At 47.3% G+C, this 26,780-nt stretch overlaps 1 long non-coding RNA gene across 1 annotated transcript in view; it reads left to right on the top strand.

The window, feature by feature from the left end:
* LOC123373036 overlaps positions 1-26,780 on the top strand; it is a 98,027-nt gene that overhangs the window by 8,038 nt on the left and 63,209 nt on the right. The window lies entirely within an intron of this gene.

Raw genomic sequence — 26,780 nt, 5'->3', positions numbered from 1 at the left:
CTGCACATCAGGTTTGGTATTAGCCATTTTATTGTTAGAATGGAAAGTGGTTACCATGGTTTTTTTTTCAGGTTAGGCCTAAGTTTCCAGCATTGGAAATAATCAGCAATTGTGTTAAGATCTTGGGTTAGGGTGCAGCTGGTGGTATGAAGGCTTATATGTTGAATAGCTAAGGCAGTGTCATCTGCATACATGAATTTCTTTGACCCTGTCGCTGGTATATCCATGGTGTATAGATTAAAAAGTATCAGGGCAAGGACGGAGCCCTGAGGGCGGCCCGAATTAAGAGTTCTTGGTTACTGAGGTGCACCTTAAAGTGGCGGTCCCTGGTCATCGCTGTCAAGAAGCGGCTCGTTTGCTGGCAGTGAATGACATGGGAGATCTTGAGGAGGAGGCCCTGTCTTCAGATGGTGTAATATGCTGAGGACAGATCAACAAGGGCGATCCCTGTCTTCAACTTATATTGGAATCCTGCCTCAATATGGCCGGTAAGTGAAGCTACTTGGTCACAGCAGTTTCTCTTTGGGCGAAATCCTGCCTGCTCCGCTGGGAGGATGTCTTTGATGGTATTGGACAGACAGCGGAGCAGTGCCCGTTCTATGAGCTTGCTGGTGGTTGAGAGGAGAGAGATAGGGCAGTAACTGACTGCATCCTCTGGGGATTTCCCAAGCTTCAGTAGGGCAACCTTCACATGGTGCTTCTGTTAAGTGTTGGTGTTTTTCGTATTTTGTGCTTTATGCAAATTCACTAACATACCAGTGTCATCACTTGGCCACTGGACGTCATATTATCGACCTCCCAGTGAAAGTAGCAACGTGTGGACACCGTGGTATCAGTACAAAGTGCTCATGCCAGTGTAGGTTATACTGGTCTATGTTAGTAAAAAGATCATACCCCTAACTGACATAGCTACGGTAATCATCATTTTTAAGTGTAGTTCAGACCTCAGCCAGTGTTCAGCAGCAAGAACAGTTTTGTGGCAACCTGTGTCACAGTCCCTGGCATAGGAGATGTAACTCTGCACTCAGGCTATTCTCAGCAGATTGTAAATGGAAACATGACTATAAGGCCATGTTTATACGAGGGGCTTGTCTACACTACAACTCCTTTGCTGGCAGAGCCCCCTACTGGAGATGCAGCATAAACTGACAGGAGTAGCAGTATACCAATATTCCTAGCTATTATGGAGTGGGAAAAAAATCTCACCCCTTAGCGGGCATAGTTATGTTGGCAAAATCTCTGGTATGACACAAATTATGCCAAAAGAAGAGTTCTTATGCTGGCATAGCTAAACCACCTCTCTGTTACCTCTGCTGTCAAGCAATCTTCTGTCAGCATAGTTAAATGTACACTAAGGTTTTTGTTCGCATAGCTGTGTTGGTTAGGGGTGCGATTTTTTTTTCACATGTAGCTATGCTGGAAAAACTTTGTAGTGTGGACTAAGGCTAAGAGGGTTTTGCTGGTATACAAATACGAGTATTCTATACTGGCACAGTGCTCCTAGTGTGGACGCAGCTATACCGGCAAAGTTGTGCTTTTGCTGGTTTAGCTTATGTTACTCCAGCCAAGCAAAACATAAGATACCCACAAAAGTGCAGTTTTGCTGGTATAACAGCTATGATAATCAGGGATCACACCTCTTCACATGCCTGACTGGCTGTGCTGGATAAAGTCTGAAGTGTAGACATGCCCTAAGTTAGAGCAGCCTTGTGACTCCTCTAACTTATGCCTGGGGCCTAGTCAGCCCCCAGCTGCCCCAAGAATATGAGGAACACAAAGGTCATTTGAAGCCATCAAAGCTTCCCAGGGCCAAGTGCAGGAATGGAGTACTGAGCATTAGTGCCCTTTGGGCATTCCCACTAAGATGGCAATTTTTAGTATGGGAGGAACGTAGAACCACAACTAAACATTTTTCATCTTTTCAAGTGACTTATTTTCAAGAATTTTTTAGTCTGTAGCTTATGCTGTGGAATCTCTTTTATGAACCTCCACAATTCCATGGAAATGGGGCCACTGCTTTGCCTTGAGAATTCAAAAATCTTTCCCCGGAGATGTGATTTTTATAATGCCAGGAACATTTTTTTGCCTCTGTGATTATTTCAAATCCAGGCTGGTAAAACCGTTGTTTGGGTCTTCTGAAAATCACACATGGTTTTGTACTGTGAATCAATCCAACAATGGTATTTGCCAGACTGAGCCTGCTTGAAGAGGTAATGGCATTCAGATCATCCTGGACAGTGAAACGCATTTCAGAGATCTCTCAGTGAACATGGAAGCTATGAGCACAATGACATTTTCACCCAGAGATCTAATTGGGGGTCAGATTCTGGTACACTTACTCATACTGAATAGCAGCTGATTTCATGACTAGCCTCACTGAAGTCAGGCGTTAGTCAATATAAAGAGGAAGCGTATCAGAATTGGGCCCTAAATAATTATTCAGTTGGCAACACCCATTGTTTCATTTCCAGTCTGTTTTAAAACTAGACAAGGAGAAAAGGCACAACAGGAAAGAAGGAGATTTTCAAAGGCGGTTCTGTCTATGTATGTATATATCTTAAGTACTTATAAGTATGCCTTGCAACCTTAAACATGTTTATCCTCATAACTCCCCTGCGAGATAGAGAGGTGCTATTATTACCATTCTGCAGATGGGGAACTGAGGCACAAAGGAGTAAGCCACTTGCTCAAGATCACACAGGAAGTCTGTGGTGGAGTGGGGAATTGAACTCAGGGCTCCCATAGCCCAGGCTGGTCCCTAACCATTGGACTATGCTTCCTTTCTTAAGTAGCCAACTCCCATTGAAAGTTAATGGGAATTGGGCACTTAAGATCCCCCTAAAAGGACAAGCCTGCAATGTGATTTGAATGACTACCCGGGCTCTGAACTGAATATATATATATTTATATATTGATAGATTATATATATACATATATATATAATCTGAGAGAGAGAGTGTTGAGATTAGATTTAGCATTTATGTTTGGTTGTTTTTTTTTTTGCAGACCTGGGAATATTAGAATTATTTTTGTTATTTCTAAAAGTTTTGCTTATGGTGTGATGTCCTTGGGCATGCAGGACTTGAAATGCAACAGGAACACAGAGTAATTGTGAACTTATAAAAATTAGCTTTGTTTTCGTTACAGTGCAGGTGGTACAAATGATAGTAGCTTGTGCTGTGGTGGTGCCTTTCAGTTGAGGCTATTAAAGATCTCTACAAATATTAAGTAATTTAGTCTCCCAGTAACCTGGTAAAAATAATATTCCCATTGCAGTAGCATAGCGAGAGGGGGAGCAGCCGTTCCCCCTCCGAGCACAAGTGGCACCTTTTTAATTTTACTCACCTGGGAGCGAAAAAAAAGGCGCCACCCACTGCAGCGCTTTTACTGATGGGGCGACGCTCCTATGAAAAAACTTCCTCCCAATTACCCTAGCATTATGCCTTTGACATATATCAATACCAACCGCTTTATCAGGACTCCCACCAATACCATAGGACACGTGCCTGAATTAAAGGATCACCTTGACAGGGTGAATAATAGAGGTTAAAATCCCCTCGTCTCCTTAGAAAAATAGGACTTGAACCTACACCAGAGAGATCAAAACTCCCCACACTTCCATTATACTATGTCCTAGTAAAGTCAGCTAATTAAGCTCTTGGGCCCACTCGCTTTGGGTGTCTTCAGTGGCACTGAAGCTTCATCGCCGAAATGCTGCCGAAGACCCGCGGAGTGAGTGAAGGTCCCGCCGCCAAGGTGCTGCTGAAGAGCCGGAGCACCGCCCTGTCGGTAAAAGCGCCGCAGTGGGTGGCGCCTTTTTTCCCCCACTCTCCCTCTTCCCTCCATCTGGCTATGCCACTGTCCCATTGCACAGATGAGGAAACTGAAGCACAAAAAGGTTAAGTGACTTACCTAAGATCACACAGGAATCTTGTGTCTAGGCTGGGAATAGAACACAGATCTTGTTACTCCAGGCCCTTAACCACGAGACCATGCTGCAAAATATAGACCAAATTCTGACTTCTTACACCCCAGCAAGGTTAATGGAGTAACACCTGGAATAAGGAAAACAGAATCAGGCTGTACATTATACATCAAGCCATTTCCAACATATGATAATGCCCCACTTACATAAAAGAATCAAATTGCATATAAAGGGTCTAATCTTGCATCCCCTATTCACCCCAAACTAGCAAGAGGAGTTTGCAGAATCAGACCCCCCCCAAATCACTCTGTGGGGTTGTATTGTGATGTGAGCCCAGGACATTAGTCTTACAGCCAGAGATGGTTTTGTTAAAAAGCAAGTGAGCATCTCAGAGCCAGAAATGGTATTTTTTGAGCACCTCATTGCACAATTAGACAGAAGACCGCTGAGTCCCTGTTTTTCCAGAGATGAAGAAAGCCCTTTATTTGCTTTGTTTTTTGGTCCACCGCTGGAAACTGATAGTAGGGGGCATATATCAGCTTCCTGAGTGGGTGACCAGATAAACTGACCTTTCGGTCATCAGACTTCTGGCCTTTGGCGTATGGACAGATCTGCTCAAACAAAAGCTATTTAAACAGATACCCCCAGAGCAGATAAAAAGTAGCACAGAAATGTATGTGCACATTGCTGTTTGGTACTGCGTTATCTCAGACTAGTCAACCTTACCATAAGCTTCCAACTGGCTGAGAGGGACGTTTAAATCCATAATGGCCTGCAGTTTGAGAGCTTCGTTTCTTGGGGCCTCTGATGGCACAGTGGGATATTTCGCTCACAAGAGCCTGTAGTATGCATAGCAGGCTGCAGTCTGGTTGAGGACATGAAAATTGGGTAACACACCTGGAGACTAACTGTGTTGTGACAGTCGTATGAATCTCCCTAGAGAAACACCATTAAATGTCACTGAAACAACAAGCTTTCTATGGTCACAAAAGAAACTTTAACCTTCGGTTTAAAACAAGGCTGTTGACTTTCACCACTAAGTCAGACGTGTGCAGTAAGCAGGAAAGGACCTCTGGCCTCTCTCAAATGTTGTACTTGTTTATTCCTGTAAGTGTAGCTTGGTATGGATGGCTGCTTACTTCAATACACAGGAATGGGTTCTTTTCACTCCTTGCCGTTTTTCATTTTCAAACCAGAGCACTTTATGCATTGCCTGGTTTCTGTTTTGGGGAGGAGGGAATTAATGGTCCTATCCTAGAAGTGTGCATGTAGGAGCTACAATACAGTGAGTTCTTTGTTTACTCTGTATCGTACACAAATTCATTTCTGTGGCACAGACTATGATAAATAGGAGCTGTTGCTGTCACTGGGAACTGCCTTGAGTTCCCTGCTCACCAGGATTGGTGGTTCTCTGCTCTGTAGGATATGAGTGCTGGGGGCTCTGCTTTGGGAGCGGTTCTCTGATGCTCAGACAGAAAAAGGGAGGGTTATGCTTTTCTTAGACTTTGTGAACATAACAAAATAGGATTTCCCATCCCCAGTCTGAGTTCACCTACTCTGTTGTCCTACCTTTAACAGTGGCAAATATATGATACTTCAGAAAAAGCTGACACCCTTCACCCCCTCACTAATGCACTTGGCCACCTGGGAAATAGTTTCTGACTTCCCCCGGTAACTTGTATCCTGAAGCAAGAGAAGAGTAATTGAATCTCAGACAGCCATAAATACAAGTGTCATTGTTGGCAAAATTATTCAGCCCCTGTTAAAATCTAGCTGCGCTTTTTGACTATGTGGTCTCCTATGGCAGCAAACTCCCCAGGCTGACCACATGCTGCACACAGAAGTACTTCCTTTCCTTTATTCCAGATACACTCACCACTAATTCTCTGGAGTGAACTCTCATTCTTATGTCAAGGCACAGAGTGAAGGAGAACTGCTTGGTTTTCATTTGAGATGGGTGAAGTACAGATGCTAAAAGATACAGAATTCAGATCTGGATTTGAGCCCCAACGTTCACGGATATTCAGATCCAGATGAATATTTTAAGCACTCTCCTCCTCCCTCACCCCAGCTTCTTTTTTCCTTCTCCCCTTTGCTCCCCTCCCCCCAAATCTGGGGCCGTTCAGATCCAGAGTTTTGATTTGGGTCTCTCTCTAGTTGTCACTTTACTTGTCGTAATCTTAAAAACCTCAGCTAGGTTTCTTTTAATGCTCCTTTCCTGCCTAGTAATGTGAGTTTTGCTATCTCCCTTCTTATGCATTCAGGTATGTGTATGCATGCCCACCCCTTCATTACTCTGCTGTTCCTATGACTACCTTTGCGATCCTCTCTATTTCTTTTTCAGTTTCAGCTATATCATACGGTGAGACAGACAAACTAACTGGATAGGGTGGTCCAAGGGCTTGTGATCCTGAGACCTGTATCTCCCACATTGGCTTCAATGGGAGCAATGAAGGGTCTGCACATCTAACAATCCCCATTTGCTTGAGACCCAAATGAGGGCTGTGGAGTTAAGTGGAGTTACTCACATTACCAGCACCTTTTGCTAGACGAGTTAGGGAATGGAATTAGCACTGGCTTTGAAGAACTTTCTTGCTCTCTCTTTTTCCCACCCATCCGGTCATACGGAAGCCATTGCACAATGACAGTGGCAGGATAGTGGTACGAAAACTTGGCTTCCTGGCATAAAGGAGGCGCCAATTGTTCTCCCATTGAAATCAGGAGCAAGAGAAGGTTACTTACTGTAACTGGAGGTTCTTCGAGTGATGGTCTCTGTGTGAATACCAAATATGGGAGAGTAGCAAGCAGTGGTCAGCATGGAGGCGGGTGTGAGGGCTCTCGAGAAAATACAATTTGCAGGGCAGCCTGACGGACTGCCACATCCAATGCAGTGGCAGGGGCAATGGTGTAGTGGGCAGAAAAGGTGTGGACTGAGGCCCAGGTGGCCTCCCTACAAATCTCATGCCATGGAACATCCACCAGGAAGGCTGACATTGCAGTGTATGCCTGCGTAGAGTGGGCCGGGACTCTTGGAGGGGGGTGGATTACGGGAGAGCATATAACTGTCCGTGATACACCAGGAGATCCATTTAGAGAGTGGCTGAGATGAGAGTGCTGGACCCCACCAGCACTCTGCGATGGCGACAAACCATTGGGGAGACACTCAGAAGGCACGAGTACGGTGAAGATGAAAGGCCAAAGCCCAACGAATTTCGAGTGTGTGGAATGCATGTTCCTGGGAGGAGGTGTGTGGTTTAGGGTAGAAGGTCATGAAGTGTATGCACTGATTGAGGTGAAACGGGGTGGCCACCATGGGGAGGAATTTGGGATGGAGACAGTGTGACCTTGTCCTCGTGGAACCGCTATCGTGGCTGCCAGTTCACTAACTCGCTGTGTGGACCTTCATGGAAAGTTGGGTGAGGGAGTGGATAGTGAGGAATTCAAAGGGAGGCTTAGTGAGGGAGGCGAAGACAAGGTTAAGGTCCCAAGTGGGAGCAGGTTTCTGCATGGTGGGGAAGGGGTTGAGAAGCCCACGAATGAAGCAGAAGGTAGTTGGGTGGTGAAGACAGAAGCCATCCAGAGGAGGAAGAAAGGCACTGAGTGCTGCCAGGTGGACACAGATGGAAGAGTGGGCAAGGCCCTACTGGTGGAGGTGAAGTAGGTAGTTCAGGAGGACAGGAATGGAGGCAGAGATCACAGGGCGTTGTGATGGTGGGCCTATGCGGTGAAACAATGCCATTTAGTTTGGTAGCATGCCCTAGTGGATGGATGTCTGCTATGTGTAAGGATGTCACAGAGCGGGGCAGAGCAGGACTTATCTGCCTGCGAGCCCCATCCAAATACTAGGCCGTATGATGGAGAGGGCCCAGGTTGGAGTGCTGCCAATGGCTGTGCGCTTGCATGAGGAGATCCGGGATGCGTGGAAGCCAGACTGGAAGGTGAACAGAGAGGTGGAGGAGATCCATGTATCAGCACTGGTGAGGTGAGGAAGGGGGCTATGAGAAAAGTCGTTGCCTGGTTGAATCTCACCTTGTGGAGGACTTGGGAAAGCAGAGGTATGGGTGGAAAGGTGTAGTGAAAGTCTGTGGTCCATAGGAGGAGAAGGGCATCACCCTGGGATCCCGGACCCAGGCCGCCTCTGGAGCTTGTGGTTCTCCGGCATCGTAAAGAGGTCCCAGGGCGGCATGCCCCACAGACGAAAAGTGGATCAGAGAATGGGGTCATGGATCTCCCATTTGTGGTTGGCATGGAAGGACCAGCTAAGCATGACTGCCAAGGAGTTGCTGGTGCCCAGAGGTGAACAGCATGCAGTTCCAAAGGAGAGTAGCCTCCATGTAAAGGGAGGGGGACCTCATCCCGCCCTGCTTGTTGATATAGACAACCGCCATCATGTTTTCAGACAGCAGCTGGATATGGCAGGAGTGAATGAAAGGCGGGCAGGCTCGGCAAGCAAGGTGGATGGCTCGCAGTTCCAGAACGTTGATGTGCACCTGCGCTTCCCTGGGTGATCAGAGGCCCTGGGCTATGTGCCCGTCCAAATGGTCACCCCATCTGATGAGCAAGGCATCAGTGGTGATTATGGCATGGGGGGCATGAAGGAGACGCCTGCTAAGAGCATGGATGGGTTGTGCCCACCAGGTGAGGAAGTCCAGGACAGAGAAGGGGAATTAAGACCGGTTTGCTTAGGTGGTCCGTCTGGGGATCGTAGATGGAGCGGAGCCACAACTGGAGACAGCTCATATGAAGGTGGGCATACAGCATAACGGAGGTGCAGGCAGCCATATGGCCCAGGAAGGAGAGGCAGTGGCGGATGCGTGTGTGCGCGTGGTGGCAGAGCTGTGCGATGAGAGCACTGAAGCAGTCCAAGGGAAGAAAGGCGCAGGCTGCAATAGAGTCCAGGTGATCCCCTATAAAGATGAGTGTTTGGGTAGGGTGAGGACCAATTTGTCCTTGTTGATGCAGATCCTCAAGGCCCCGAGGAGGGCATGTAAGATCCGGATAGTGGCAAGGAGGCAGGTCCGGGATGGTGCCACGAGGAACCAATTGTCCAGGAAGGGAAATATGACGTGATCCCGGTGACGCATGTAGCCGCCACAATGGCAAAAACCTTTGTAAAGATGCAGGGTGCGGTAGAAATCCTGAAGGGGAGGACCCGGAATTGATAGTGAAGCGGAGGAACTGGTGATGGGTAGGGTGGATGTCTATGTGCAAATATGCATCCTTCATATTGAGAGCTGCGAACCAGACTCCAGGAGAAGAGATGGGATTATGAGGGGGAGTGTGACTTTGCGGAAGCGGAATCTACGGATAAACTTGTTTAACAGCCAGAGGTCCAAAATAGGTCAGAGGCCAGCCCCTTTCTTTGGCACAAGGAAATAAGGGGAGTAGAAAACATGGCTGTGTAATGTTGTGGAACATGTTCTCTGGTGCCCTTCTGAAGGAGGGTATCTGCTTCTTTGAGGAGAAGATGGTATTGGGAGGGATCCCCTGGATGTCCCTGGGGCAAGCGATGGGATGGAAAGGATAGGAATTTGATGAGATACCCCCATTGAACAATGTCCAGCACCCAGCAGTCAGTGGTAATCAAGCCTCAGTTGCAGGCGAAGAGGGCAAGACAACCCCTGAAAACAACTGGAGGGATGGTGGGAGGGGAAGAGGAAGGTTTGTGGATCTTGGAGAAAGAGTCAAAAGGTCTGTTAGGAAGAACGTTGGGGGAAGGTGGAAACAGCCGGAGTGGAGCTGTGGGGCCGCTGTGAGCATGGGTGGTGTTGAAAGGATGACCACTGTTGTCTGTGGGTTGGGGCTGGGGTATAGAGGCCCAGGGACTGGAGGGTGACCCGAGAGTCTTTGAGGGAGGGTAGGGACTCATCAGTTTTGTCACTAAACAATTTGCTGTTATTGAAGTGGAGGTCCTCAAGGATGGTCTAGACCTTCTTCAGGAACCCACTAGATTGCAGCCAAGAGTCATGGTGGAGCACGACCCCGGATGCTAGTGAGCGGGACACAGTGTCAGCAGCATCAACTGCGGCCTCGAGTGCCATCTTGCCTTCATCCAGAAGGGTCTGAAAATCCTGATGCTTCTCTGGAGGGAGGGAGGTTTGAAAGTCTGCCAGCTTTGTGTACAAGTCATACTTGGCCAGGATGGCTTGGCAGCTGGCAGTGCGGAACTGGAGACCCGCAGAGGATATACCTTATGGCCCAGCAGGTCCAACTTCTTGGAGGCTTAATCGGGTGGGGTGGAATTAAAGTGGTGTTGGTGGGCATGCTCAGTCTCTGCTTGAATCACAAGACAGTCCAGTGGTGGGTGAGAGAAGAGGAAGTCTGTACCATTAGAGGGTATGAAATAGTGGCGTTCCGCCCGCTTGGGAGTAGGGGCACAGGAAGTCTGGGTGTGCCAGACAGCCTGGGTTGGTTGCAAGATGGCCTCGTGAATAGATAGGGCTGTATGGGAGGATCCAGGGGGTTGCAGGATGTCTAGGAATTGGGTCTGGGTATCCTGGATGTCCTCCACGGGCAGGTAGAGGGCCATAGCCATATGGGCCTGGTACTGCACATGGTCATCGGGGGGAGAGAGGGTGGAATAAGTGCATCATTCCGGGAGGAAGAGGCAGCAGTGGGCACTGGAGGTGTCAACAGTGCCGTTGGTGCTGACGGAGCGGGAACGTCCCGAGGCTCCTCTTAGACAGAAGGAGTGGCAGTGTGCGCTGGGGAGAGGCAGTGATGTGGATGTACCCTCTGCTTGCGGTAGGGGTTCCAAGCGGCTCAAAAGGGTTGCTGGGCATTGGCGGTGCCCAGGGGTAATGGAATGAGTCGACTGGTGGAAAGTACATTGGTTGGTATAGTATGGCTTGTGCTGAGCCTCTGGGCTGTATGACCATGCAGGCGAGAAGATGGGGTCTGGTTAAGAGGACCACTCAGAGCCAGAAGACAGGTCTGGCAGGGGTGGAGCTGTTGGTGCAGGATGGGGCAAGACCGGACAGTCCAGGAAGAGAAGTTCTGACTGTAGAAGGGACCGGCGGAGAGAGTGGAGAGGGAGGCTGAAGCAAGAGAAGCTTGTCTGCAGGAGATGGCAGTTGGAGAGGACTGAAGACCCTGGGTGTGGAGAGAAGCCAGCATACGGCCTTCGGTGTCAGGGGTGACAAGCGCGGATGGTCCTGGTGGTGTCCACGGAACCGGGGGTGATGGCAGTGGGCCAGTCACCGTTGCTGGGAGCAACGCTGGTGAAGCGCAGTGCTTTGACTTATGCTCCAAGAGGGACTTTTTTGGAGCAGGACTGTCCAGGTCGATGCGTGACTTCTCACCTGACCTGGCACAGCTTGGGGAGGCAACACTGTGTTTCGAGGTGTTCCTTGTTGGGGAGCTGCCTTTGTGCCCATGACTGTGCTTCTTGTGTGCACAGTGGGTTTGGGGCAGTTGTGGTGGTGCCATCAGTGTGGGGCAGAAACGGTCCGGGGAGGCGCTTACCGCCAGTACTGGGCAGCGCTGCGGTGGATCTGAGGTTCTGGATTCAGTTGCGCATGTGGGTGCGTAGCCTCCTCCATAAAGTACTTGTGGAAGTGAAGTTCCCTGGTTTCCTGAGTTCGAAGTGGGAACAAGTGGCAGATGGAGCAGTGGGCAGCGATATGAGCTTCGCCGGGGCAGCAGAGACAATGGCAAGCAGAGGCAGCTCATCACTCGCAGACAAGGAAGCACAGTATTTTAAAACGGCTTGTTGGGGTACAGTCCTCTGGCCGGGGAGGAGCCCCAGAGAGGGGAGAACAATGGGAACCTAATGGACTAACTAATGGACAACTCTACAGAATGAAGAAAAACTACATACAAAGGATCGAAGAGCAGTTCTCTTAGCAAACTAAGAGCTTCGAGGAACAGGGGTTCCAACTCTGGCCATGCAGCAGTAAGAGGGAACTGGAGCAGCGTCACCCCGCACAGCCTCAAAGCCTTGGATGTGCTACCTACAGTGGACGCATGATGCATGTGCGGGTCAGCAGACACTACTATAAACAGTTCCGGCTCCAGTACATGGCGCACATGCGCACCCACATCTGGGATCCACGCAGGGACCATCACTCAAAGAAGAATGTTGCCATCCTCTTTGATGGGAGGAAGATTTGACTCAGAGTGAGGATCCTTGAGATGCTTTTTGGGCTTGCTTGGTCCTCGTTGTTGGGTGCAGCCATGGAAAGAACTTGTGCTTTGGTCATTGTGCAGTAGTATCAATACTATGACACTAAAAAAGGAGAATGCATATTAGCCTATTAGTAAGAAGTGAAAAGTCAATTTATCAGACCATTTCCTTAAAAAAAAAGGAATGAGTGTAGATGGGAGAAAGATTTGGGGAGTCACAGATTCCAAGGCCAGGCGAGACCATTGTGATCATCCAGTCTGACCTCCTGTATTACACAGGCCATAGAACTCCCCCCAAATAATTCCTAGTGCAGATCTTTTAGAAAAACATTCAATCTTGATTTAAAAATTACCAGTGATGGAGAATCCCCCACAGCCCTTGTTAAATTGTTCCAATGGTTAATTACCCTCCCTATTAAAAATAAATGCCTTATTTCCTGTCTGAATTTTTATAGTTTCAACTTCCAGACATTGGATCATTTTATACCTTTTTCGGCTAGACTGAAGAGTCTGCTATCAAATATTTATTTCCTGTGTAGGTATTTGTAGACTATAATCAAGTCACCCTTTAACCATCTCTGTTAAATTGAATAGAAGAGAGGAAGTTCATATTTCATCAGATCTAGAGATAAGGCCAAACAGAAACCCCAGATACAAGTGTTCATGCACTTTGTGGAGGTTCGGATTCTGATCCAAACTTTGTGATTTGGGCTCATTCCTAATCCAAACTGGTTCACCCACCTTTTCAGGTGCTCACCTGGGCCCGATCAGTGTAGTACCTGAGTGCCTCTGGCTGAGATTTCTGGATATGCCTGGATATATTGAATGCATTGTACAATAATGTTCACATTCAGGCCCAGATTAATTCCTGATCGATGCCAGCAGAAGCCAGTGCAGACCCTGAGGGAGGCACAAAGGCAGAGGTTGTGCTAGTAGACAACAGCTCAAGTTTTTCCTCTACCAAGGAGACACAAAAGTTTAACTGAGATTAAAAAGCTAAGCGGGGAAATGCATGGCCTGGGTAGCTGGAGGCTTCATTGATTCAAGTCATCCTTCAAACAGCCTCGGCTGGTTGGATTGCTTCCCCATGGTGAAACATCACTCACCTTCCTTTAGGGTGAATTCCCTGTGAATGCAGTGGAGTGGGGGGGTCATGCACATACTGGGAGGTATAATTCATGCCTGGTTGCACTAGCTTGGGTGGAGCTAGTCATTTGCCTGGGTATAACTGAAAGTAAACAGAATGCGCTAAAGGAGAATGAACTTATGTTTCCACTGAGAGCAATTAACTGTGTTCTCACTGACCAAAGGGCTGAAAGGGACAGCAGGATTATGCTTCCTCACCCCCTGGACATGATGGAAAAGTGTGGAGGTGCAGATATGTTTGTGTGTGTGTGAGATAATCTTATGAGACTACAAGAAGGCATCCTAATTTCTTCCTACGGAATTAAACAAACTGTCTAAAAATGTGATTGAAAATTCAGCTCCTTAAAACTAATAGCAACTTTTCTTTATTGCCTTCGTTCACAAAAATAAAGCACTGGGGCAAAAGAAATGGTTGGAACAGCAGGCGACAGGAAAATGAAATTCATTAGTATTGAGAACCCATAGGCCCTGGTCCTGCAATGAGCTCGGAGTGGGCAGACCTCATAGAGAGCTCATTGCAAGAGCAGGGCCTTAAAGGGCAGGACATGAAACTTTACATGGTGCCTTCAGTTTTACAGGTTTCTTTAGTTTCTAGCAGTTTCAAAGTTTTGCTCTTCTTTCCATACAGGCCCTGGGATATTTGAAGGTTGGAAATGTGAGGGTCTTTTTTTGAAATTGCATGCCAATCAGTTGCACACAGCTAATATTTGCCAGCTATTGATCTAGCATCCATCTCTGTTACTCGTTAACTTTGGCCCAAGGTTCAAAGTTCTGTCTTTTGTTTAAAAACTGATTTCATTACTAGGGCATGTCCTCTAGCTAATCTAATGGTGCTAGAGGGCCATAGGGAGAAAGAATGAGAGATTTTACCTTAACTTAAAGGAAAATTCTGAAGATAGGACAGGAGACTCATTTTTCCCATGTGGAAGAACTTTTTAGCACACTGCTGCCTGTGCATGCACACATGCAATACAGTACGTACATTTCCAGGGCTGTGAAAGATTCTAAAACTTGGCTAACCCAATGGACAGAGCAATTGGTTCAGAAATATACAAAAGCCTTAGTTCTGCTTTCATTTAGCTAAACTAAATCTGTACTTCCCTGGATCAGGGCTAGACTGCTCAGCACCTTGCCTAATCAAGCCCTCTTTTCCTATCAAAAGTCAACCAGGGTTTTACTGTTAAAAACCCATGTAATGACAAGGTTAAGGTTGACCACACATCCTGTATATATACACCTTATGCCAGTCTTTGATTACATGATCCCATGGTATTTCTCAAGTAATACAATGTAATCTCACACAGATATTTCTGATCAGTCATTTACACTGATCACTAACTGTCCCAAAAATCACAGTTTAAAAAACAATATTTTACACATTTTAAAAACTCGGACAAACTAAGTTTGTGCTTCTCTGTATAAAATTAAGCTAGATTTCTCATAGCAGCCACCCAACACAAAACTAGTATGTCCCACCTACTCTATCAATCCGTGTACCATGGGAAAAAGTATTATATTGAGGTATGACCAGAAGTTCTTGGATTCTTAGGTTTTAAAGCCAGAAGGGACCATTATGATGATCCAACCTCACCTCCTGTATAAACACAGGCCAAAGAACCTTACACAATAATTTTTGCATCAAGCCTATAATTTCTGATTGAGCTATAGCATGTTTTTTCAAAAGATATCTGGTTTTGATTTAAAGACTTCAAATGATGGAGAATTTAAAACATCTCTAGATAAGTTGTTCCAATGCTTAATTGCCCTCCAGAAGGAACTCTTGTCTCTTCTTCAGTTTCACATTCTTCTAGAACTAGTTGGAAAATGGTAAACATTTTTGGTGAAAGATCTTTGAGGATAGGACAAGAAGCAATGGGCTTAAATTGAGCAAGGGAAGTGTAGGTTGGATATTAGGAAAAACTTCCTAACTGTCAGGGTGGTTAAGCACTGGAAAATATTGCCTAGGGAGGTCATAGAATCTCCATTGTTGGAGACTTTTAAGAGCAGGTTAGACAAACAGGGCTGGTCTGTAATACTTAGTCCTGCCTTGAATGCAGAGGACTGGACTAGATGACCTCTTGAGGTCTCTTCCAGTCCTATGAGTCTAAGGGTACGTCTTCACTACCCGCCGGATCGGCGGGTAGCAATCGATTTCTCGGAGTTCGATATATCGCGTCTCATCTAGACGCGATATATCGAACCCCGAACGCGCTCCCGTCGACTCCGGAACTCCACTGGAGCGAGTGGCGATAGCGGAGTCGACGGGGGAGCCGCGGACGTCGATCCCGCTACGTGAGGACGGGTAAGTAATTTGAGCTAAGGTACTTTGACTTCAGCTACGCTATTCACGTAGCTGAAGTTGCGTACCTTAGATCGACCCCCCCCCCAGTGTAGACCAGGCCTTCGAAACATTAATTAATGGGTGCCAGTAAAGTCACCTCTCAACAGCATTGGAGTTGAAGTGAGCAATTAAAATATAGCATAGTGGATTGGCACATCTGAAAGAACTCCATTGCCACACAAGAGGGTTTTTATAATATTTTGTTATAATATGAAGAAACAATTTAAAAAGTAGCACAAATGCTCAGCAGAGCAGCAAAGGATTATGTAATTACATTAAGACTGACCAAAAAGCATAGTTATTGACTCTGCTTTTATATAGACAACTGGATCTTACGTGTGGGTAACAAAGTTCCATTTATACAGTTCATGGCCCTTACAAAGTTCCATGCAAAAACTACTCAGGCTCCCTATGCTTCCCTAACAATCCCCATTTAAATGAATGCATTCACTTTTCTTTTGCACTCTACTTGGTCATTAAATAAATGACTTTTTAAAGCTGCTGCTCTCCCTCAGTATTTCCAGGGTCATTCAGGGAACACTGTAAGGTATGAAATGTTGCACCACAATTCACTGTGGAAGTAATCTGTCTGGGGATTGGTCCTGCTTTGAGCAGGGGGTTGGACTAGATGACCTCCTGAGGTCCCTTCCAACCCTGACATTCTATGATTCTGTGATTAAGTAGTTTTTAAATAAGTGTTTCTCCATGGCAGTAAGCCAGCTTCCTCCTCACTGCCCCTGTATATACCCAAGATACAGGTTTCAATGCTTCTTGAATTGGGGCTTGGATGTTTTTTGCTGTGTTTTTTAAGTTGGCATCTGTTGTCACATTTCCTATTTTGTTTATTAAGATTTCCTGGATGTTTTTCAGTTTAATTAAAAATTAAAGATGAAATAGCCCAGTTCTTTATTCTGAATGATTCAGTAAAGATATTTAACAAGACCACCAGAATGAAGAGCTTTGAGGCAGACAGTTTAGTGATGATCGCCAAGAATTTTGCATGTTTGAAGCAGAGGGAATAACATCACTCATTACATGCTCTCTGAGCATTAGGACTTTGGGCGTATAAGGATGCCATTACTAGTTAGACTCCAGGCGGCACAAAAAAATGGTATAGGCTGCGTAACTATTCTCAGTGCTGTTTTGCCTGTTATTAAAGGAATGAACAGCTGCCTGACGTTCAAGAGGACTCACATCTAACAAACCAAAATGAACTGTAATAAATTGTCTAGGACTGATTTGAAGACAAGTTGAGATAAGATCAGAGAATAGATACTCAACCCCAAACTCATTTGGACCAAGAAAATGGCAAGTAATATTACTAGTTGTGACTCTTTCTGCTGTGACGGTTTTTTTTGGAAGTAGAAAATCCGAGCAGGACATTGAAGGAGAGAGCCATACTGAAAGCAGACAGCCCCACCTTATGCCCTGACCCCAGCATAAGTGGCTGGCCCTTCTCCTGCATCACTATACAAACTTTGAACCCAAAGCAAGACAGTTCAGTGTGCTGTTGGATCAGCTAAACCTCCCTCTAGCGCTGCCCTGCCTATTATAATGTGATCCCAGTGGAGAAGAGTAGTTTACAGTTGGAGGTTACATGGGCCCACTCTGAAATACTAAGGCCCGTTCTAGTTTTACGCTTAGCAGCTTTAATAGTCTGCATATTACTGCACAAGTGACTGGAGAGCAAACGGGCAGCTAAACTCAGTCTGCTGGCCACATGAAAAATTCTTGTGCGATAAGAAAGTGAGATTAGGTTGCCGAGGGGAATCTGGATCTCCGAGACAACATCCCTGCCTCAGGCTAATGCAGGCTGGAATGCATGTCCCTTGTTGGCTGAGAAGGCTTTTTTTCTGCACTAACTGGCCCTCCGGATGCTGACTTGAACACTGACTCAAATCTGAGAGCATTACTACAGGAGGTGAGGCTGGGCTGCAAACGTTGAAGTTGGACTTTCCCAAAGTTTGAGGATAATTTGAAGCACACGGGATCCTGGTTTAGGACATTGTAGATCCTGATCATCCAATGTCTGGACAGGTCTGTGTGTATCTAGGGTTTTGGTTAAAATCAGTCTTTCAAATTTAGTGGGATTTTACACCTAGAACTCAAGGCAAGTCTATACTTACAGCTGTGTGTAGAGTACAGACACTGTACACCCAGCTAGCACAGATATAAATAGCAGTGTAGATGGCTATGCATGGCTTAGGTGAGTCGAATAGAGTGCCCTACGCACCTGAACCCACGGGTAGATACCCTACCCGGCTCTCTACATGCCCAACCAGAGCCTCCCATGTCTGTGTTGTTCTTTTTAGCAGTGTAGTGTCCTGCTACACCTCCCTGCGGCTGGAGTGCAGCGTGTAGCTGCACACCACAGTGACACGTGTGGACACTGCCTGCCTTTTGCTGGGGCATATAGCTATGTGTGTAGTGCCTGTACTGTACATGCTGCTGTAAGTGTAGACATAACCTCAAGGTTATCACAAAACTCCCACTGACTTTAATGGGACCCAGATTTCACCTTAGGTGCCTACATTTAGGCTTTGTCTACGCTACCACTTTTGTCAGTCACACTTGTCAGTCAGGGATGTGAAAAAAACACTCCCCTGACTAACATAAGTTTCACCAGCAAAAGCACTGGTGGGGACAGTGCTCTGTTGGCAGGTGAGGCTCTCCTGCCGATGTAGCTAACACCGCTCGGTGATGGTGTTTTAATTATGCTGGCAGGAGAGCTCTGTCCTGCCGGCAAAGAGCGGCTACACGGGAGACCTTACAATGGCTCAGCTGCACAGTAGCAGCACAGCTGTGCCATTGTAAGGTCCAGAGTGTAGATAAAGCCTTCGATTCCTAAATCCATTTTAATCCACCTCCCCGAGAGACAGACGCTAGGTTGGAGGGAGAATTCTCCCGTCGACGTAGCACTCGCTACACCGGGGGCTAGGTCAGTTTAACTGCATCGTTCAGGGTGGTGGATATTTCAGACCCTTGAGCAATGTCGTTATCAGGGCAGGCTCTAGGGTTTTTGCTGCCCCAAGCAAAAAAATTTTTGGCTGCCCCCCACCCCAGCCCTGGGCTCCCCCCTCCCCACCAGTGCCTTCCCCCACCTGCACCCCCTGCCACCCCAGCCCTGGGCTCCCTCCTCCCCCACCTGCACCCCCCACCCCAGCCCTGGGCTCCCCCCTCCCCACCAGTGCCTTCCCCCACCTGCACCCCCTGCCACCCCAGTCCTGGGCTCCCCCCTCCCCCACCTGCACCCCCTGCCACCCCAGCCCTGGGCTCCCCCCTCCCAACGTGACCTCCTCGTTCACCACAGCAATCCCCGTTTACACTTAAAGTGGGGATCAAACCGTTTCTCCTATTTTTATTTCACTTTAGTATAAATCTCGCCCCCCCTCCTCTCCCGCAACCCCATCTTTAGTGCTCCAAATACACATGGAAGGCGTAGGGACTAACTCTCGAACCTTGCACCCAGAAAGGGATGGGGATCTAGTAAAGAGGGTTCAGGCAGCGGAGCGGGTGTGGGGGTGCTTGGGGGCTCTACAATGGCAGAGAAGCGGGGTGTGATGTACTCACGGAGGAGGAGGGGGGTATCAGGTACAAGGGGAGAGGTGCGGGGGAAGGGAGAGTACAAGGGGAAGGGGTGCGGCGAAGGAACGATGGGGGGAGGTAGAAGTGACGAGGCTGGGAGCGGGATGGGGGGTGCAAGGGCTGAGAGGGGCAGGCACTGACAGCTGCTTCCCCAGCCCTGTGCAGGCAGAGCCGAGAGGACGGACACTGCCCCCAGGTGCCCGAGCCGTGGGGGTCCCCTGGCGGGGCAGTATCTCCTGATGCCCCCCTCAGAGCCGGGCTCTGCCTCTCCCCGCCCCTGGCACTGTGGTGGCCCGGGGCAAGCAGCGCGGGGCTGAGGCGGGGGAGGTGCACGGCGGGCTGGGTCGGGGGGCAGGAGCAGCTCCCTGGCAGCTCGGCAGGGCCGGCTCCAGGGTTTTTGCCACCCCAAGCAAAGGGGAAAAAAAAAAAGCCGCGATCTCAGACCTGCTCCACCGCGCCGCTTTCTTCTTCGGCGGCAATTCCGCGGCAGGTCCTTCCCTCTGAGAGGGACCAAGGAACCCGCCACCAAAGAGCCGGACGTGCCGCCCCTTCCCCCTGGCCGCCCCGAGCACCTGCTTGTTGAGCTGGTGCCTGGAGCCGGCCCTGGTCGTTATACTGACCTAATTTCCTAGTGTAGAGCTGGCCTTGATTTTCAAAAATAGTTAGCGCCCAGCAGCTCCCTCTGATCTCGTTTAGCACAGCTGGACGCTTAGTACATTTGAAAAAATCAAGCCACTTATTTAGGTGACCAACTGGATTTTTAGCTGCCAAACTTTAGGCAAACAGCTTTGAAGGTCTTGGACTCGTATTTCACTCTTTGATTTTAGTTCAGTATTCCTAGAATAGAGGTGAAGGAGCTAGCTCTGAAGGAAGAGTCTGCTTTATTCCCTACCAATTGCTGTGACCCAGGGACATACAGAAGATAGTGACACAGCAGAACTCAAATAACAGCCCAAGAAAAGGCTTCGGATTATTGTACACTAAGTACACTAGTCACTAAGTATTATCTCAAGTCCTTGAACCAAAATACTGCCTGACAATCCAAATGAGCATATAGTGCTGGCTGCACATCTGTCTTTAGTATCTAAAATGTATTATCTTACCCACCTTGTCTCGCTTTAAACACTGCACAGTATAAAACCGGTTTCATTTTCATTGTGGGAGGAGGAGCAAGGAGTTGGGGTTAAGTTGAAACAGCAGAGAAACAAATTAGATGTCTGTAATGTCACCGTTCCATGAAACAAACTGTGGCAAACAAGTTATGACCCCTTGAAAGGTTTTAATGAGTTATTAAATCACACAGTAGCTGTTCAAAGCAGTATACTCTATCACAGCATTTATTAGCACTGTTTAAATTTAAGGCCATATCATAGTTCCAGCCCCAAATTCTCACTGCCGTTTGAAATTTAAGGAGCTGGGAAATCTTCTCTGCAATGATAAATATCAAGTTGTGCAAAACAGAAGATACATGAATACAACATTGGGCAGGTGATTCAAACCCAGTCCAGAAACTCAGGCTAGAGAGACTCCCCTGGCAATCCGAAGAAGTGATAAATGGGGTAAAAACAGCTGAGGTATCTGAGTAACAATAAATTGAGTTAGAACAACAAGGCTCCTGCCGACCAAGACTGGGGAAACTAATCAATGACTAATTATCAAAGGATTGTGTCTCTTCATTTGAGCTCCCTCCATGCAGCCTGGGAACCATTTGGAGCAGTAGCTCTACCTGTCAAGTTGCTATAGCACACCCTGGGGTGCCGTTCTCACCACAGCATTGCTTCAGAATGTAAATGGCATTGGCTTACAGCAACTTCACTCTTGGACTAAGGCAGAGTATGAGGATCAGACGGCCTGGCAATTGGAATTAATTAATTCAAAATAGGAGGGATTGCTGAGGTAATAGGGGCTCAGCCTCTAGGAGGGAATAAGGGCCAGATTTTTAAAGGTATTTAAGTGCATAAAGATGCAGAATGGGATCTTCAAAAGCGCCTGGGTGCCTAACTCCCATTGATTTCTTGGAAGGTAGGTGCCTAAATACCTTTAAAAATGTAGCATTAACTGTTAAGTCCTCAACAACTTTCCTCCTCCTCTAGGTGTCATGACCCACAGGTCTCAGACGTGGCTCCAAAAGATTCATGGGAGTGGCCACATGCCAACCCTCCACCTGGCAGTCTGCTGACAATTGCTTACCTGGGACCCAGCCCCAGTTTGAGGCTCTGCCCCAGAGGTCTTATTGGCAGAGTACCAGAGCAGCTGATTGGCCCACCAGCCCTACTTAAGCCAACAGCAGGAACAGGAAGCTCTCTGAACAATGGGGCGTCACCCTGTTCTGGACTGTATGCCTTTGTGCTTCCTGCGCACCCCGGCTTGATTTCCTGGCCTCCTGACTCAGCGTGACTCCTGGCAGCTCACTTGTGGGTCTGATCTCCAGTTTGTCTCCTGTTTCTGACCTCCTTGTCTCATGACTCTGGACTGTGACTCAGATGACTAGGTCTTATCCACCCAGGACCCAGCTGCAACACTAGGGAGAACCTGTTAAGCTGACATGTTAGGGACACATATCACCACTATCCAGCTGCCGGAAAACAAGCATTGGTACCTGCAGATGACTTCTTCATCCTAGTACTTTGGTTTAGCACCTTCCATCCAAGGATCTCAAAAGTGCAATAAAATCATTGCTGAACTGAGCCTTAACACTCCTAAAAGTCAGCAAGGTATTCCTACTTCCATTTTACAGGCGAGGAACATGGAGGTTGACAGGTTAAGTGACTTGCCCAAGTTAGTTAGTAAACTTTGGCAGAGCCAGGAATACGACCCAGCCCTCTTGACTCCTACTTCTGCGCTTTATTCACAAGGTCCTCTGATAGGTGTATATCTTTGTTTCGTTGACTGTTAGCTTTACAGTGTTTTCACTAACTGTGGAGGTGAAGCAGTAAAACTCAAGGATGGTTAGTTTTATTGGTTGTCAGGGTCTAGATCCACACAGGGACTTAGGTGTTGCAATGCTGAGTATCACAACATCTAACTGTTAGGCCTCTAGAAAATTATAGAACAAATGCTTTGCTCCACAAGGCCTGAGTTAGGGCGGAATGGGAAGAGACAGGCACCTAAAAATGTGATCACACAAAAGCCAGTATGCTAGGTGGAGCCACCTACGCTAGCCACTGGGACATGCCAACTAGAGGGGGTGTATCCTAAGCCCCTCCCCTTTCATGGAGATAGGTGCCTCTCTCTGTTGTTATCCTCAACCGGGAACCCTTCTCCTGGAGTCATGTGGCTTAGGTGCCTAAATCGTTTCTTTTGAGAATGAGTTAAGTGCATCCTCCTTCAAAATGACAGGAGTATGAGGTGGTGCCAACCCCCTTTTAGCCCAGTGGTTAGAACACTCACTCACCTGGGATGTGGGAAATCTAGGTTCAATTCCCCCTTCAATCTGAGGGGAGAGAGGACATGAGCAGGGGGTCTCTGAGCTCCCAGGACCGTGCTCTGACACCTGAGCAATGGAATAGGTGGGACTCCCTCAGTCTCTCCTGTTGAAACTGTTCTGCTGTGAGTAAATAATTAGTTATTGGAGCAGGAGGACTGGCCTGGGGGTGCCTTAGCTACCAAGGGGAAGGGATAACTCAGTGGTTTGAGCATTGGCCTGCTAAACCCAGGGTTGTGAGTTCAATCCTTGAGGAGGCCACTTAGGGATCTGGGGAAAAATTGGTCCTGCTATTGAAGGCAGGGGGCTGGACTAGATGACCTTTCAAGGTCCCTTCCAGTTCTAGGAGATTGGTATATCTCCCTTTATTACCTAAGTTACAGTCACTCTCACTCTGGCCCAGTGACTGTTTTGTGTAGGTGCCTCCTCCTCCAGCCAGATTTTGAATGGGACCAGATCCGGGAGGTGGCCTTGGAGCATGCCTACCGGATTGGGCCCCGCAGGTGAAATAGGCACTCCACTGCCTCTCTCCCTCTGGTTGGTGGATTGCACTTGGGAAATAGATCTCAGGGCATTGAGAAGCAAGGCAGTAGCTTGCATGCCCAGAGGCAGAGACTTAGGTGCCAAAGGAAATTTTACTGCAAAAATAAGTGCTGAGTAAGTTTATGGTAAACGGTAGCTGAGTGGGAGTTTTGTGGGTGGCACTGGTGCCAAAAAACGGGACTTAGGCCCAGCTCCACTAAGGTACTTAGGTGCCTAAGGACTGAAATCGGCAAGGTCTGTAGAGAGGTCTACACATTACAGTCCCTAGGACGATCTCCATTCTGAACGTCAGATACAAGGTAAAGGCCGTCCCCATCCCTCTGATGTTCAATAAAATAAAGAGAATGACACGTTTATTACTGATCACGTTTAACATTCTATTACAGGCTTATCAGTTCTAAACAGAGGCTTATTTCAAAACAGTGCCCATCTCTGATGCCATTTTCAATTTGTTCAGCATTTTATACTTGATGACAGAACGTCATGTGAACCCTTCTATTCCCCACATGCCTAGGAGGTTAAAGTTTTTTCCAGATTAAGGTAACAGAAGAAGTAGTTCGCAAGGATGGGGAAAAAGGTGAGGAGAGCTTGCAGATGGTTGTACAGGGCAGAATTCCATTCCCAGCCATTACAAAGCTGTTGCCTCAATTCAGCCGTTCCTCACCATCCCAGGGTGAGAGTTGGTTTTCCGTGCAGTTTTATTTCCTTTGAGGACCTTTCAGATGAGACCTTGCAAATGGAGGCACTCAGCTGGTCCAATGCAAGAACCTAGATAGAGATTTCATGATTTACTGTTTTTAAGTATCAAGCCCCATGACTTACTGTCAGAGGTGGGGGTGTCCCGAGTTGAAGAAGTGCTGCTACTGGTCCTGCCACTAAGAGAGGAGGAGGCGGCGGCTAGAAATAAGAAGAATCTCATTGTTAAATAGCTACTACATTGCTCCTTGAAGGTGACTGCAGTGAGTCGTGGGCATAATTTGTCAGGTACGTTGGCATCCATCAGAATGAAGAGTAACATGTAAGATATTGTTGACATGGTAGCAAATCTTCCTTCTAGGATGCACTTTACTGGTACAGCATCTGCTACTACCAAAGGATGATGAACCAACAGTGTCCACAAAGGGAAGCCGCCAAATTGAGGGGTTTTTTTTCACTTCATATTTGAAATAGTAAAGAAATTGCTGTACTAGTTTTTGGAAACAGCATATACTAAATATAACCGTCAAAGCATTAACAAAATAAATAGGCATCGTTGGAAGAAAAGTGCAGAATTTCAAGGCCATTTAATTTTTATTTATTTGGTAAAAAGCCCAGGTTAATCATGTGCTGGAGTACTACATACAGTGTGTTACTATGTATTACCAAGATATTTGCTTTTTAAAAGGAGCAAGCAGACAATTGCAGACAGTGCCAGTTCCAGCCGAATGAAGGGCTCAGTTGTGGCTGGTAGGATCAGCTTTGAAAAATGTCATCTGGATGCCCTGGCAGCAGGTGGTCTCAGAAACAGCTACGGTTCCGAAGAATGAACAGGAGATGAGTTATGGGCAAGGGGGAACTCATCGTCAAGGGAGCAAGCGCAGGAAAAGAACGTTCAGAGGTAAACTAATTGCTGCTGCGGAGGCAGGAATGAGGGAGCTGAAGGCAGAAGCACCAGTGAGCAGCTTGAACATGTTCCAAGCCTAACGAAGCAGAAGAATTGTTGGGAAGTGATTAAGCCGAAAACAAAGTGCTTCAAAAACAAACAATGCGAGTCTGTCAACAAAAGCTGTCTCTGGTGTAACCTTTGGCTTTCTGGAATGGGTAGCCTCCATAGCTGGAGAGTGAAGGGCTGTCACTGAGGGTTGGAGAAAGATGAAGTAGCAGTTTTCCTGGTGAAATGAGACCTGATCGGAATACTGGTATGTTCAAGCATATCATCAAGGAAAATATCTATTCCGAATCCTGACAGGTTAAGTCCTTAAATGGTGTTCAGTATCTTTAAATGATCATTGGGTATGTTCAATGATACACCCCACAGGAACTTAATGGCAAAGGTTTCCAGTCACTGCTAGCCATCAGGTATTTGTTGCAGGTGACTTGCAGTGGTTCTGGAAGATGATGGGTCAATGTCATGTTTCTGCCCTTTGTCCTTCTTTTCCCAAGACTCTCCTCCAGCCCCTGGACAATGATACACAAACCAGCATTAGCCTGAGCCAACAATGGAATCGCACCATCTGTGCGATCCCTCAGCTGTGGTTAATTGGAAGGTATGATAGAAGGCCACAGGGCACCTAATTGCAATGTTGGTGTAAGTCAAAGACATGCTCCAGACTCAGCTGACAGGGTCTGCCCAGGGGCCACTCTAGCTGTAAGCTAACAAGGCAGCTGCCTAGGGTGGCTGATTCTGCCTGGGGTGGCAGGGCAGCCAGGCCATACCTTCATGGTGCTAGACCTGGCGCTTGGACCCTACCGCCCACGCCCTTTCCTATAACCAGTGAACCAGCAGAAGGCTTGCCATTCTCCCCTAGAAAGCCCAATGCGTACACCCCCCAGTTGAGAACCTCTGTTCTAGGTGATGGGAGGGACTGGTACACTGAAGTTTTGCCTTGGCTGGCAGATTTTCTTGAGCGGCCTCTGCACCTATCTGAAGTGAAGTTCAGGGCAGCAATAGGACAGTTTAAGGGAGCCCCTACCCCACATTATTTTTAGTTTTAAAGACTAACTTCCTACTGAGCACGTATCCATCTCCCTTTCTGGTTATTAGGCCTCCTACCTTGCTCATCAGTACTGGGGACAGAGAGTCTAACGGTTGTGGAGGAAGGTGAAGTATTTCCAAAGTCGTCTGCTGAGTCAGTAGTGTGACTTGCTTGAACCCAGAGGTCTGATTTCTCTGATAGTGTTTCTTGGTATTTACTGCAGTACCTAGGAGCCCTTATGTCATTGTGATAGGTGCTGTACAAATGCAGAAGAAAGAACATTCCTGCCCAAGCTTCCTGCCTTTCCTGTTTGGCGACTGTAATACACATCATCTATGTTACGGTTAGTGGCCAAGAATTTAGTTACTTAGTACTGCTGTATTTCAAGTTTGAATTCATAGAATCATAGAATATCAGGGCTGGAAGGGACCTCAGGAGGTCATCTAGTCCAACCCCCTGCTCAAAGCAGGACCAATTCCCAACTAAATCATCCCAGCCAGGGCTTTGTCAAGCCTGACCTTAAAAACCTCTAAGGAAGGAGATTCCACCACCTCCCTAGGTAACCCATTCCAGTGCTTCACCACTCTGAGTGAAAAAGTTTTTCCTAATATCCAACCTAAACCTTCCCCACTGCAACTTGAGACCATTACTCCTTGTTCTCTCAACTGGTACCACTGAGAACAGTCTAGATCCATCCTCTTTGGAACCCCCTTTCAGGTAGTTGAAAGCAGCTATCAAATCCCCCCTCATTCTTCTCTTCTGCAGACTAAACAATCACAGTTCCCTCAGCCTCTCCTCATAAGTCATGTGCTCCAGCCCCCTAATCATTTTTGTTGCCCTCCGCTGGACTCTTTCCAATTTTTCCACATCCTTCTTGTAGTGTGGGGCCCAAAACTGGACACAGTACTCCAGATGAGGCCTCACCAATGTCGAATAGAGGGGAATGATCACATCCCTCGATCTGCTGGCAATGCCCCTACTTATACAGCCCCAAATGCCGTTAGCCTTCTTGGCAAC

The sequence above is a fragment of the Mauremys mutica genome, chromosome 6 (assembly GCF_020497125.1).
Source record: "Mauremys mutica isolate MM-2020 ecotype Southern chromosome 6, ASM2049712v1, whole genome shotgun sequence".
Classification (NCBI taxonomy): Eukaryota; Metazoa; Chordata; order Testudines; family Geoemydidae; genus Mauremys; species Mauremys mutica.
This window is presented reverse-complemented; position numbering and strand designations above follow the sequence as displayed.